Here is a 13,519-nt window from a genome sequence, read left to right on the forward strand (position 1 = left end):
AGAGAGAGAGAGAGAGAGAGAGAGAGAGAGAGAGAGAGAGAGAGAGACGTATAACACATTTGAAATATCATCTCATGAGCCCTTTCGTATGACGTGACACGCAACTATTTTTTTTAATACCACACTTTTATTTTTTGACAACTGATGATTTATTTCTCCAACGGATTAGATTCTTATTTAAGAAAAATATGAACAATCAAATCGTGTATAAATATTACACATATATATTCCATATAATTAAAAAAATATATATATATATTCCACTGATATTTGTATAAATTATGAGGAGAGATTACTTATACTATAGAAATATTTTTATATTTTTTCAAAAAAAGGCCAAAAATTGTACACTGAAAAAAAAAAGCTGTTGCTTCAATTAAAGTGCTATCACGGAGTGCCAAAAACATAAATAGTTTATTCAATTGTATTATTATTAGACTCAATATCTGGATTATTAAATCAATAATTAAATTATTGATTTAATAATCCAGATATTGGGTCTAATAATAATCAATAATTAAATTATTGGTTTAATAATCCAGATATTGGGTTTAATAATAATACAATTGAATAAACTGCTTATGTTTTTGGCACCCCGTGATAGCATTTTAATTGAAGCAACAGCTTTTTTTCTCAGTGTAAATACTACAAATCTGTATTATATCTGTATTATATTACTCGTATTATATTACTATTTTTATGTATACATTCTTGCAACTATCTACCTTCTTGCTTCGGTATTCGCTCGGGTATTCGTATATCTTCGCTTTAACTGGAATACTTTTGCGGGACTACTAATTTTGCTGAAGCAACAATAACTCGCACGACGAGTGCAGTCGGACGTAAAGCATTTATCCATTGATACGACCATCAATAATCTTGACAAATCGGCAAACGACTTGTCACTGGGTGATACAGTAGCAATCGGCATGCAGTTCCGTGTACGATGTCGATGTACAAATCGGTGGACAAATTAACCAAACCGCTAAGGCATGTATTTACAATTTCCGATTACGATTCATCGCCTATACAATTAAAATTATATTATATTAGAATAGAATAATATACATAATTTTAAATTAAGAAAGAATAAATTACGTAATTAAATTAACTACTATAGTTTTCTAAAGTTTTGTGAATTATTTATATTTATATACTCACACTTATACTTACACTTTATTTGAAGATCATATGAATTAATATTCATTTTAATTTAAAAAGTGTCTTTTATGTGTGAATACTCGTAATACATTTAGTTATTTTTTATTTCTTTTCTCGCTCGTTAAAGAAATTTTTAATTATTTCAATAATCTGATGGCGAAAAATATAGGAAGTTCTGATAACTTTCCTATTAGCACCTATTAGCATTAGAGGGAATAGCATAATTATTTCCTATATAATAAAATTAAGAGATTTTGTTCGTGAAACATATTTTTATTCTTACCGGGTTATATTAGAGAATTGATCAAGTTTACTTTATCATAAACTGGTGGGTGTTACGTTTATCTTCTTCGCCAACGGCGAGTCGGCAACAAAATCGTAGTGGCTCAACGTTATTAACGTGTTAAATGCTGCTCCCAGGAAACAATCGTTTCGCCGATAACGCGCGTCGGTTTTCGCATATTTGGAGCTTCATTGATCATGCAGAAAATGACTATCCGCGAATGCGAGAAACCTCGAACGTCCATCGATTCGATCGGCCGCGCGAGATCGGGCTCGACGCATGACGGACGCCTCGCTCTCTCGTGAGGGACGATGATATCCGCGCGCGAGTCGCCGCGTGTCCGTGGCGCGCACGTATACACGCGTGTACACGTGCGTGTGTACACGGAGCCCCCGGCACACACGCGCACACACGAGCACGAACGGGGACACGGAAAACGGATGATCAGGAATTGAGGCAAGGTTGATAGTCCTGGATAACAGTGACGCAAGCGCAGACGCGACAATACCCGGTCGATGTTGGCCGGGGCTGGCTGACTGGCTGGATGGTAGTCGAGGATATATTTCTCTCTCTCTCTCTTTCACTCTCTCTCCTCTCCTCTCCCTTTCTCCCTCTCTCCCTCTTTCCTTCCCCCTGCCTTCTCCTTCTCTCTTTCTCGTTCCCTGCCTCTCTCTCTCTCTCTCTTTCTCTCTCTCTCTCTCCACCCTTGCCACCCTTGCAGATATCACCCATCCTCGTCCTGTCGGCTGTCTCTGTCATCGTGCAACCCTTTCCTCTCTTCTCGCGTTTCTGCGTCTCCTCCTCGTTCTTCCGTAACTGTGGCTCCTCGTTGTTACCATTCGTTTCTACGCTGTCGCTCCGTCTATCCACTGGTTCATTTCTGGAAAATGACGCGACGTTTTCGTCCCTTTTTTCACTTCGCTCCACGTCGTCCTCGTTCCCTCTCGCTCTTTCGCGACTGTTTGGCGTATCCTCCTCCTTGCTCTTCGCACTTTGTCTCTCTCTCTCTCTCTTTCCCTCTCTTCCTCCGGTTCTGTCGCGGTATTCCGTATCTCGAGCCGTCGCCATTTTGAAAGTAGAGGGATCAACCCCATGGCCCCGATGACCGGTGAGGTGTCGAGGTCGAGGGCCAAGAGTTTGCCTCCGAAGGTCGGAGCCTTCGATCCTGAAGACGGCGTCTTCTCGCGGATGCGATGGTTCTGATTAGACAATTTTCGAAATCGTTCGACAATTAGATTTATCATTCGGTTAGTAAAAAAAAAATCATATTATTAGGAAGGATAAATTTGTTTCTAATTCCATGGCATATTACTCGAATCGCCTTGGTGATTCTCGACTTGTCAATTAACGCATTATTTTATCGCGTGTTAGAAGAGATACGACAAATATCTTTTCACCATGCTACTTCTCAATGTGTTCAAATCTCCCTTTAAGCGTTTTATATTTGGAACAAAGAACGTATTTTGAAGAAAGAATTTTAAAATAATCCCCCGGAAAAGAGTTGGAAAGAAAAAGAGAAAAAAAGAGAGGAAAAGAGAGAGAGAGAGAGAGACAGGAAAAAATTTCGCTTTCATTTATCGTAATTCGCGTATCCAATCACTTCCGTGCTCGAAAAATATGAGGGAATTGCGATAATGGTTTATTTCACAATATAACGTATAGGTACTCGATACCCGGCGCGTACGATCAACCATTGTACTTGTTAACTTTCGCGCATTATCTTATCGCATTATCTTATTGTTTAAACTTACCGATATTAATATTCACGTTCCATTCCGAGTCGGGCGATTTTTTTTCATTATTTATTTTTCATTACTTCACCGTAATGGATGGATTTATGATATTTATGTACGCAAATACTTGGAGAAAATTGCGTTTTTTTATGGTTTCGAGGCACGCAACAAACCGAATCTCGTTTAATCGGACTTAACGTCAGGAAATTTCAGAGTCAAGTACACACTAGACTAGAGTACACGTGTAATTTTCCGCGGAAGGTCGAAGGGCATTAAATGTCTTGCGCGCGCCATTTTGACATCACCTACGCGTCGACTCGTCCTCGTGGGTGTATATTCCAGCTGATGCTGATGTATGCCGAATGTATCGGATCTCATCGAATACGCAGCGATCTCACTGACGCACACACGGCCACGCGACGTTCTGGATATCAATGGGGGTGCATGCTCGATCGAAAATGGATAAATCGAAGTGGCTGACATTAAACTGGTTTCCGCGGGTCTTCGCGGCGCACGAGCGGCAGCGCAAATTTAGAGAGAGCAAATGGCTTCGCGTAGCTATTTTTATTACGATTTCGCAGAACTACTTGTTTTTCCGACGAATGATAAATAAATAAAAAGCAATAATGTACATGCAAAGTCGAATGCAGTCTCATCGTGAAAATAACCTGTAACAACGCGAGCGAGAAGAGGACTCAAGTTATTTTTTTGTAGTATCCGTATAAACACCGTTATTAGTATTCTATTTTATCGTCGTGCGTTCATATATTGCAGTGCCCTTTATTCGGCAAGCATACACGTGTTTTTCTCTGACGAGACAGCCTGAAACTGGAAACGCGCTCAGCATTCAATATGCGAGGGAAAAAAAAATATTGCTCGCGACCTTGCAAAATAAACAGCAGAAATTGTTCTTTTCGACGTGAAATGTCAACTGCGACTGTATATTTCCACTTGTATCGCGGGAAGAAATTCGTTTCCATAGAATTAATGTAACAGGAAATAACGCTGCGCTATCATGTCTGACTTGCCTTCAGCGCGAAACTGCTTCTTCCTTTCTACACGGAATCATTGACCCTTCCCTTCAAACAGATATCGAATACCTGCGAACCAATCGACGAGAAAGGTCGTCGGCTCGTCGGTTCAACGGAAGGCAGGAGAAACCGCGCGCGAAACGCGCATGTGAAAATAACTGCAGGAGACTTGAAACAAAAAAGGCAAGCAAATGCAGCAAAGTGAAGCGAAGTTTACGTCGCGTTCACCTAACCGCAATTACGTATTCCAGCAAAAGTTGTCATTTTTATCCAGCGAGAAAGCTCTCTGTTTCCTGCCCCCTACCAACCCCCCCTTCCGCGTCCCTCTCTATATCCTCTCTGTTCTCTCTATCTACCTCTCTCGCTTTCCAACACGCCGATTGGACGGGAGCTTACGAAAGTTCCAGGTATCCCGGAGGACCGCCCACCGGTCCTTCTGTCGCCGGGAAAGTTTCGTCATTCATACTACGGCAGGACGGGCTACTAATATCGTCATATTATACCCGGAGAGCCGGCCTAGTCATCTTTAGAGATCACAGAATATTTTTGCAGAACTCGGGGGAAGAATATCATTATTTCAGTAAATCGTTTCCGCGTGTCGGTTTAGAAGGAAAAGAAAGACGGTTGATTTAAATATTTAATACGGGAAATATATATACATAGAAAATAAAATAAAATGTAAAAGGCACAATTCTCGCGAAATCCTCTGCATAAACGTATTCGTCAATTCTTTAAAATAATGTGTATTGCTTGGAGTTAAACGAGATACTTTAGCATTAATCTTCTCTTTGCTTGTTTCTGCTGAGAGGCTCAGAAACTTGTATCTTTGCCAGGCTCCGAACAGTCTCGCTATCCATTCTTTATTTTATTGATTTAAAGAAAACGGAAAAGGAATTTTGTCTGTTAAGCTGCTTAAACAAAATTAACAAGCAGTACTTCTGGTAACGTGACATTTGATTTCTGTTGTGATGTGGAATGTATCACTATGCTATATGGCCTTCACTTTCGAGCTAAGATATGGTTTTGTCGTTCGTTTTTCATTGAACTTCACGAACCTACTTTACCTTTGTAGACGAAAGTATCAAGTGTTCGTCGTTACACTCTCTCAAGTTTCCCGCCGCTAAAAGTGAATTTTTAAACGATGCTCAAAACCCACGTAATTGGACTCTGGCCCAGTAGAACATATTTAACAAGAGCTTATCCGGGGGGTAGTAAAAAAGTTTCGGTTAAAAAAGCTCCATTAAATCTGGCGGCTAAAGATATAGAGGTATTATGGAGACGAGGACGCGGAAGACTCGTTTAATTTATCACCTACTTAAAGTCCAACGATCTCGCGAATAGAAGGCCTTTTTTAACTCTGGTTTCAACCTGCTATCTCCCTCGAACTGTTTCTCTCTCTCTCTCTCTCTCTCTCTCTCTCTCTCGCTTGATCAGCTTTCTTGCCAATTGCTTGCCCTCCGACTTTGAATTGGGATTCTATCGAACGCTCGTAAAAGGATACTTTTCGATCTTGCTAAGCAAGGCGATACACGTTTACACAAAAGACCACCGTACTTTTAGTGCGAATTTTACTCTTGTCGAATGACGATATGGATCATTGGATTCTTTCCTACGTAAAAATCTTACGTGAGGTAAAAGATATGTGAAGTACCTCTACAAGGAATGTTCTTATTACGAAAAAAGTATTACTATAAGAAATTATACGCCAAGAGATCTAAACAAAATAACTAGAGAGATAAGAGAAGAAATATGGGCGTGGATATTTAAAGTTAGAAGATCATAATTTTAATGAGAATAATTCTTATTTTAACTTTCTCTCTCTTCACATCAGAAAAAACTGTCAAATCAACACTGATATACTTGTATATATACGCAAGAACATATAATTTTTTTATAAGAATTTTAACTTTTTTTTTATTGACTTATATGTATAAAATTTTGTTTAACTATATAAATAGCTTTATTCAAACAAGTTTTTTTCGTTTAATGCAATATAGTCTCATTTTAAGATTATATATTCTTGCGTATATACAAGTATAGGTATCAGTATTGATTTGACACTTCTTTTTTTTCTGTGTTGGAATAACAGATCCAATTTTATAACAGTAAAATAATATATTTAAAATAGTAAAGATATGATATCTCATAAAGCTTTAGAAAATTCACTCAAAGCTCATACTCATTTACGATCTACTTTTTCATGTTCTTTATTAATCCTATATAGTCTTTGCTTTATAGTTTTTTATTTAGTTAACTCTACATTTTGTTTCTTTTTCCCTCTAAGTCTAATTTTTTAATATAATTATTTATGTAATTATTTTCTGTTTTTGTAGTTTAAAAAACCTCTTATTTTTTATCTTTATATATTTTTATCTTATTTTTATATAACAAGGGAACGGTCGGAAGTGTCCCTCATCGATTTGGATGAGCTTTGGATATGTTGTAGAGCATAAAAAAATATAGACTCCTATTTTTTTTTAGCGGCGTATCTCAACATTTAGGGGTTGAAACAACCCCACAACCCCTCGAAAATAACGAATTTTATAATTTTTAGAATATCTTCGAAAATATAAGGCATATGAAAAAAAAGTTTTATACAAAAAATTTATGGTGTTTTGTGCTCTTTACAATGGCGTAATCACATTTTTCAAGTATGTCAAATTTTTTAATTTAACCTCACACCCACCTATTATTTTTGTCGAGATACGCCGCTAAAATAAAATAGAAGTCTAATATTTTTTGATGCTCTACAACATATCCAAAGCCCATCCACATCGATGAGGGACACTTCCGACCGTTCCCTTGTAAGAGTAAAATCTTATATTATTGCTTTTATCCCTTTTTCTTATACTGTTCGATATATATATGTACATATTTTTTTTGTACTTCGTGTGTACAGGTTCTCTCTAGAGAGCCAGTTCTAAGCGTTATCAATGAATGCTGTTACTATTAGCACCGTGTTATAGTACCAGCGTATATATTACCAGCCCTTGAGGAATGATCACATGCGTGCATCGCGTTACAGAAGCTATAAACTATATCGTCACACGCCTTCGATGCAGTCAACCGATGGAATAGCCGCAAGGGACGATGCTATTGCATCGGCCAACGCGCTAACGAGACCTGATGTCTCAATTTCCGAAAGGACGTACGTCCTCGCGACAGGGGGCGATTGCGTTGTGGGGGACGACGCCCCGTGCGACGAGGGGTGATACAGACCTGATAAGGCGTTAAAATAATATACAGCCTCGGCTCGGGACCGGAATCTCCGCGATACGTAATGCCCCCTTCGTACTTATTCGTTTCTTTTTCCCGTCTGGCTTGCTCCCTTCTTCCTTTCTCATTTTCCTTTTTTTATTTTTGTCCCTCAATCTGCCCCTTTTTCTCTCTCCCGCCGATTCACCGCCGTGCTTTATCCCCCCGTCCCTTCACGAATTGTTTCTCGATGCTATCCGTGACTCTCCAGTTTGTTAGGGGGATTTATTTGATTGAATATCGACTGCTCGAGTAGCCACCCACGGGTTATAACGGGGGTGTATCAGTAGCGCACAGACCCCGATTGCGTGAGGGGGGTGAAAAGACGCCCCCGTAATATATACGCGGGACGAGAGAATGATGCGTTACTTTATTACTTCTTGGGCGGGGATGAGACTGATATTGACGCTTATTATAACGTTTCTGTATTCTTGATGATGTCAAGTATATATGCCGAATAATTGATTATTAATATCTGTCTAAAAATCTCAGGAGTTTTAGACATTTAGTTACAAAATATATTTGTATGCAAAGGAGAGCCTAAAAGAACATAACGCCCGAAAGAAGAAAAGAAAAGTAAAGGTTGGACTAATATAAAGTACTTCGTTTCTCGTTCTTCTTTGGAAGTACTCTTCAATGCTGATGAAGCTGAAGTACGTCGACTTGAGCAATTATTGAGTTGAAGTCATAGAAGCATAATAATTTGAAAACGAGGTTTGTTCCTTTCTAGAAAAACTTACTTTTCTTACTAATAGAGTTGAATTCCGAAGTTAGTATTTCTTAATTGCCTTATAGTTGTAATAAGAAACTAAATTTCACGAATGTTCAAGGAAAAGTTCGGAAGACGTAGAAAGATTCGTAAGTCGCTTAATTGACGTTTGCTGAACATTTAACAATCTTTGTAAGTATTCTTATTTTTTTATGTTATATCTCTTATAAAATCACTTTTTATATTTGTACCTAATTTTAATATTCTTAAACATTTTAAATATTTGTAGTTTTCTGACTGTTCGAAATTGAATTTACGTAAAATACTAAAAAAATATTTCAAAGATTTTCATGAGTTTTTAGATATCGTGTACGAAAAATGTATTAGTAATAATATTCGCTATAAATGACAATAGGATGATCATTAATTCGGTAACACTTTAATCGAGAGCATTCTATCACGCGAATCTCTCGCAATCATATTTGAGAGCCTCGAGCATTTTATCCGTTTTAGGGGCAAACATCTTTTGTGTGAGCCCCATAGAAAAATAGCTTCTCTAACGAGATGTTCCACCGTTGAAATGTGATTGTGTATGTTTGTATCAATGCTACAGCTAGGATGTTTTTTACAGAGAATTTACTGATAAATATAAATGCAAGCTAGAAAGCTGTTCGATGTGTATACACACACACATAAATATACTGTCAATTTAATTCAACAAGCCGCATAATCTTAAATAAAAACTCTCAATAAGCACAAAAATTATTTTATAAGCAAAAACTTTATCTTATAAGTATAAACATCTCAATTATCCTTGCCTTTACCATAAAGAAGGGTAGAAAATAAATGAGGCACCATGCTTAGTATCTCACTTTAGATAGCCACACTCCTGCCTGGTACGTACGCACACGCTTTCGTAGGGAAGTTCGCATAATAGACTCTAATCCGAATCTAAATCTGAGCTTACGAGATAAACAGTCTATTAGGGAGGACGCGGGACGTTGCAGCGCGGGACGGACCAGCTCGAAATCTCCGAGGGATCGGGGGGATGTAACGGCTACATCAAAGGTATCGGATTGATGAGGAGAATCCCCGTACTGCCGCATCCCGGGTTTATAAACCGTGAGATACGCAGCCCTCTTGCAACAGTCGTCAATCGCGAACAATCGGATCAAAACGAGCTTTTCTTGGAAAATTATCGCGAAAAGATTAAACGGCGGAGAATCGAGCGAGATTTCGTGGGACCATGTCGGTTTCTCGATGAAAAATTAACGCGGAGGGTCGATATATCACGGCGAGGGCGTGAATTCCGATATCATTGAATCGAAGGGTGCGACGGTGGATAAATCTACCTTTTTATAAAACTTGAGAAAATTGATTTAAATCTGGCTTCTTTGAATTTTGCTCTCGCCAATTCTTAAAAGAGCCACTTTACCGTTTAGTACTGTAATCTCTAGTTAAATTTAATGGGCGCCTGCAACGAGTTTTCAGAATTCTACACGAAATTTCGTAATAAAATAGATTTGAATAGAATAGCTTAATCCGATAAAAATAAAATACTTTTTAACACAGTAAAGTGCGTCAATTACATGTATCTATGTATTCTTACGTCTTGAATTTATTGGTCCTCTTTGCGAGCTGCATTCAAATTACTTCTCACGATTATATGTTATATCATAATACGGGTTATAATTCGCGTCGATATTCGTGTAGATTTTTTTTAGGGTGCACTCAACTTGAGTGCCGTTCACTTAATTATTGGCAATATTTCGTTATCGAGTGATACCATGTATCCGTATATCTACACGATTGAATCTGTGGTGCAAGGGGTTTTAAAACTCTGATGATAACAGTCGGATATTTGATAATCCAGTCGTAATACGAATATATCTTGTTATACTTTCTGTTATGCAATACTAAATGTCTTCTTGTTTTTCCTTTTTTTTCATATTTCGTGTCTTATCTAATCACGTTTATTACGAGTTGTGCACGTAGTAGGGTGCACGTCAAATGACATATATTAATAATGTTTCATCATTAGAATGTAATTCTGTTGGGGTACGTTTCAGAAAAATAGCCCGTAGTAAATTAATAATACACAGAGAGAATTTTCTCTTAAAATTTATCCTGAAAATAACAGTAGTTGTGGGACGACGTCCCACGTATTACGAAGAATTTCATGCGAGCTATTCTGATTAATATCTACCATAATGAAAAATATTAATATCCATTACAATAAAATATAAAATATGTTTGATTAATTTTACTAAAATATATAGTAAAATAATTTTTCAAAAATTACCAATCTGCTTAGTGAATTTAACGGTAAAATATAACGAAAAATTCTCTCCGTGTAGTTATCAATCATATACGAGAAGAAATATTTTTTTTTACAGATTATGCAGAATTAATTGTTTACATATGTGCGATTGCAATCTCAGTTTTATGTTCCAGTTTTATAAATATTTTTCATATAACGTCACATTATTTTACGTCATATCGTTCAATAACATAATGTCAAACGAATGAAAAATACTCGCGAAGTCGCTTAAATTAGACGTGAAAATATTGCATTTTTCCAATATATATCCTGACTTTCAATGCAGCAGAGAGCTATTCGAAATGCACCGTCAGGCATGCTAACGCTCACTCTCTCTTTGGCAGGAAACTATATTTTATAAAATTACATTCTCTCTATTATAAGTTGCGACGTGGGACGCGAATTAATACGTCGGCAGGTGGGCATGGCATTCATTTCGGTGAATGGGAGAAACACGGATGTTCGTTGTATCACTGTTTAATGCCGGAGGCCATCGATAATTAAGGAAAGCTACGTAGGTGTTATCAAATTTATTGCCAATATACGCGTCGACGTAGGAGGTTAATGTCGCTGAATGGAGTAATTTCTTGTCGTTCCATTACAAAGAGCTATTACCGCAGTATCCGGAATCAGTCGAAGTTGCGAACGTAAATTTAGTTCGGAAACTTGCAGTGCTTGTGGCTGTTATCGATTACACGTATACTAAAATTAGAAGAAACATGGTATTTCTCGCGATAAACAAGTGTCATTCTATGAAAAAAATTTTTTTTTTAATTTTTCACTGAATTTTAATTTCCATCTTTCATCCGATCTTTTTTTATCGGTCAATAAAAAACTTTACGTTTACTTTAATAAGCAAAATTTCAAATTGATCCATAAATATTTGCTAGTTTCTTAGAGTAGTGTCGAACAACTGTAGCATCTATTTAGTTATAATAAAGGGCTGCAGTTAGAAGGCCAATTTTAAGTATGCTCCATTCAAAATGCCATTAAGAGCGTCTCGCGGCTCATTCGTACAGAACATTTCTGGGCTTGGCGTGTACCGAGCCATCAGCTAGTCGAGGGCGGTATGATTGACGAGCCCTTAAACGAAATGGGATTAATGCGCATACAAATTTCGGAGTCTCGAGGGAGTTCATCCCAACTCGTCGATAATAATTATTATTAATGATGAAATTAGTGGGCGGCCGCGTGCCGTTGATTTAGCCCCCAAAACAATCGCACGAAAAATCGAGGAATTGGTGTTCCCTATTTGCAGATTGTCTCTACAAAGGCCGTGTAAAATTTAGATCAGCCATAAATTAATCAGTAATTAATGATTCCTACAACGCAATTATATTACATATTTAATTCGCAAATCGTATATAAATCGAAATATGAGTAAAGCAAAATCCAAATTTGTCATTAAAACATGTTTAATAGATAGAATTAAATTAATATTTGTTTGTTAAAATAATAAATGTTACTACATGACATGATATTAGAAAATATCATAGTAAACCCTTTTGTACTTATAATTCTACGCATTTTTCTCTCAGTACGTGATAATAATCTTTATAACAAATAACTGAGATTTCGTTGATGATTTCGGTAAAGTGGAAGATCGGTGTTGTATTTATTTAGTATTTTGCGGTATCTTTGATGATTTGTTAAGCAGGGCAATCGACATCGGAGAGAGAATTAATTACGGAGCTGAGAGGCTTCCAGGCTTCAAAGGACGCGAGTAAAGTATTTCTCGGAAATGGAAATGTAAATGATGGCGTGAGTACACGCAAATGTCAAAATTTCCAGCCATTTTGCCAGTTGTACTTGTGAGAGATGAAATTGGCGCACGGCCACGTATAATCGCACAAAGGAACTTCTACAAAACCGAAGAAACTCCCGCGCCGTTGATTTGTGTACCGCACGCAGAATTCAGCAAAATGTATTCTGTAACTTCCAGAGCATATTCCTCGGGAAGCTGTTTCCAGGGAAAATCATAGCTCATCGCGATTTCAAAGACGTAATCTTAGTTAGCAAACTATTTGCGGGGGCCGGAGCTCCTTCTCGCATATATACATCTTCCTGATTTAATCTCTCGCAGACACCATCATTTACCTAATTTCTGTTTTAATAATCCAATTAAATTCATTTCAATATTAATTACTCAGTTACTGATCGTAATAGAAATGCGAAATTACAAAAGTGACGAGTTCTCCATCGGTAATTATAGCATCTCCATTTTAATTTGCTTGGACGATTGTCCATAAATTTATTATGACGCAATTACTCAAGAAATTAATTATTGACAAGCAGATAAAAAGAAATTTATAAATGTACTTAATGCAAAAGTCCTATTGTATAGTAAGTTTTACATAACAAAAATAAAAGTTTTTTCCTTATTCCAAAATAATTGCGTCCAACATTTAATAAACATTGTGAACACTTATTTTTATCTGTATTTTTATATTGAGAGATCCAATCTCGAAAAATTGAGGTAGCAGTTTGCTTATGTAGGAAAGCTTTTTAAAGGAAGATTTCCTTTTTTAGCAGAAACTCGATTATAATATTCTCGCGAGACAGAATACGAAGAAAATCCGTTCGCGAAGGGCTGGTATAATATAAGCTCGCTATTTCGCCATTCACGAATAGATTTGTTCGAGGTTTCGGAATGAGCTGAGAAATCGTCGCGAACGTTGAATTTTCTTCTATAAAACGCTCCCTAGAGAAAGAGGACGGATGCAGCCCCGCTTGCTATACGACGGAGGGTGGAATCGGTTTCTCGGATTTTACGAACTTTCGACCGATAACTTGCTTCTTTACTCCCTGACTCTCTCTTTCTTTATTTTTCTTCATTCTTTTTTTTTCAACTTCCTTCTCTCACGTTCTCGTGTCCCTCCACTAAGACGTTTGACGGAACTTAGAATATAAACGACCCGAAACCCCTCATCGGTACGTCAACTCGAACGCTGGGTGGGATGATAGATCGACTCTTTCGACGACGACGCGACGCCGCGAAGATATAAATGCATACTTTTGAAAGGCTAA

General features: G+C 37.4%; 1 protein-coding gene and 1 long non-coding RNA gene across 7 annotated transcripts in view; one reads left to right on the forward strand and one right to left on the reverse strand.

Annotated features, from left to right (window-relative positions):
• Nucleotides 1-13,519, forward strand: part of LOC112454219 (protein Skeletor, isoforms B/C) — a 66,773-nt gene that overhangs the window by 48,844 nt on the left and 4,410 nt on the right. The gene's annotated exons all lie outside the window — the stretch shown is intronic.
• Nucleotides 650-1,979, reverse strand: LOC112454222. The gene is made up of 3 exons (XR_003040707.1): nucleotides 1,445-1,979; nucleotides 1,174-1,358; nucleotides 650-1,025 (listed from the first exon to the last, which is right to left on the reverse strand). It is a non-coding gene; the product is annotated as an uncharacterized LOC112454222 (long non-coding RNA).

The sequence above is a fragment of the Temnothorax curvispinosus genome, unplaced genomic scaffold (genome assembly GCF_003070985.1).
Source record: "Temnothorax curvispinosus isolate PA1 unplaced genomic scaffold, ASM307098v1 QBEX01004926.1, whole genome shotgun sequence".
NCBI classification, from domain to species: Eukaryota; Metazoa; Arthropoda; class Insecta; order Hymenoptera; family Formicidae; genus Temnothorax; species Temnothorax curvispinosus.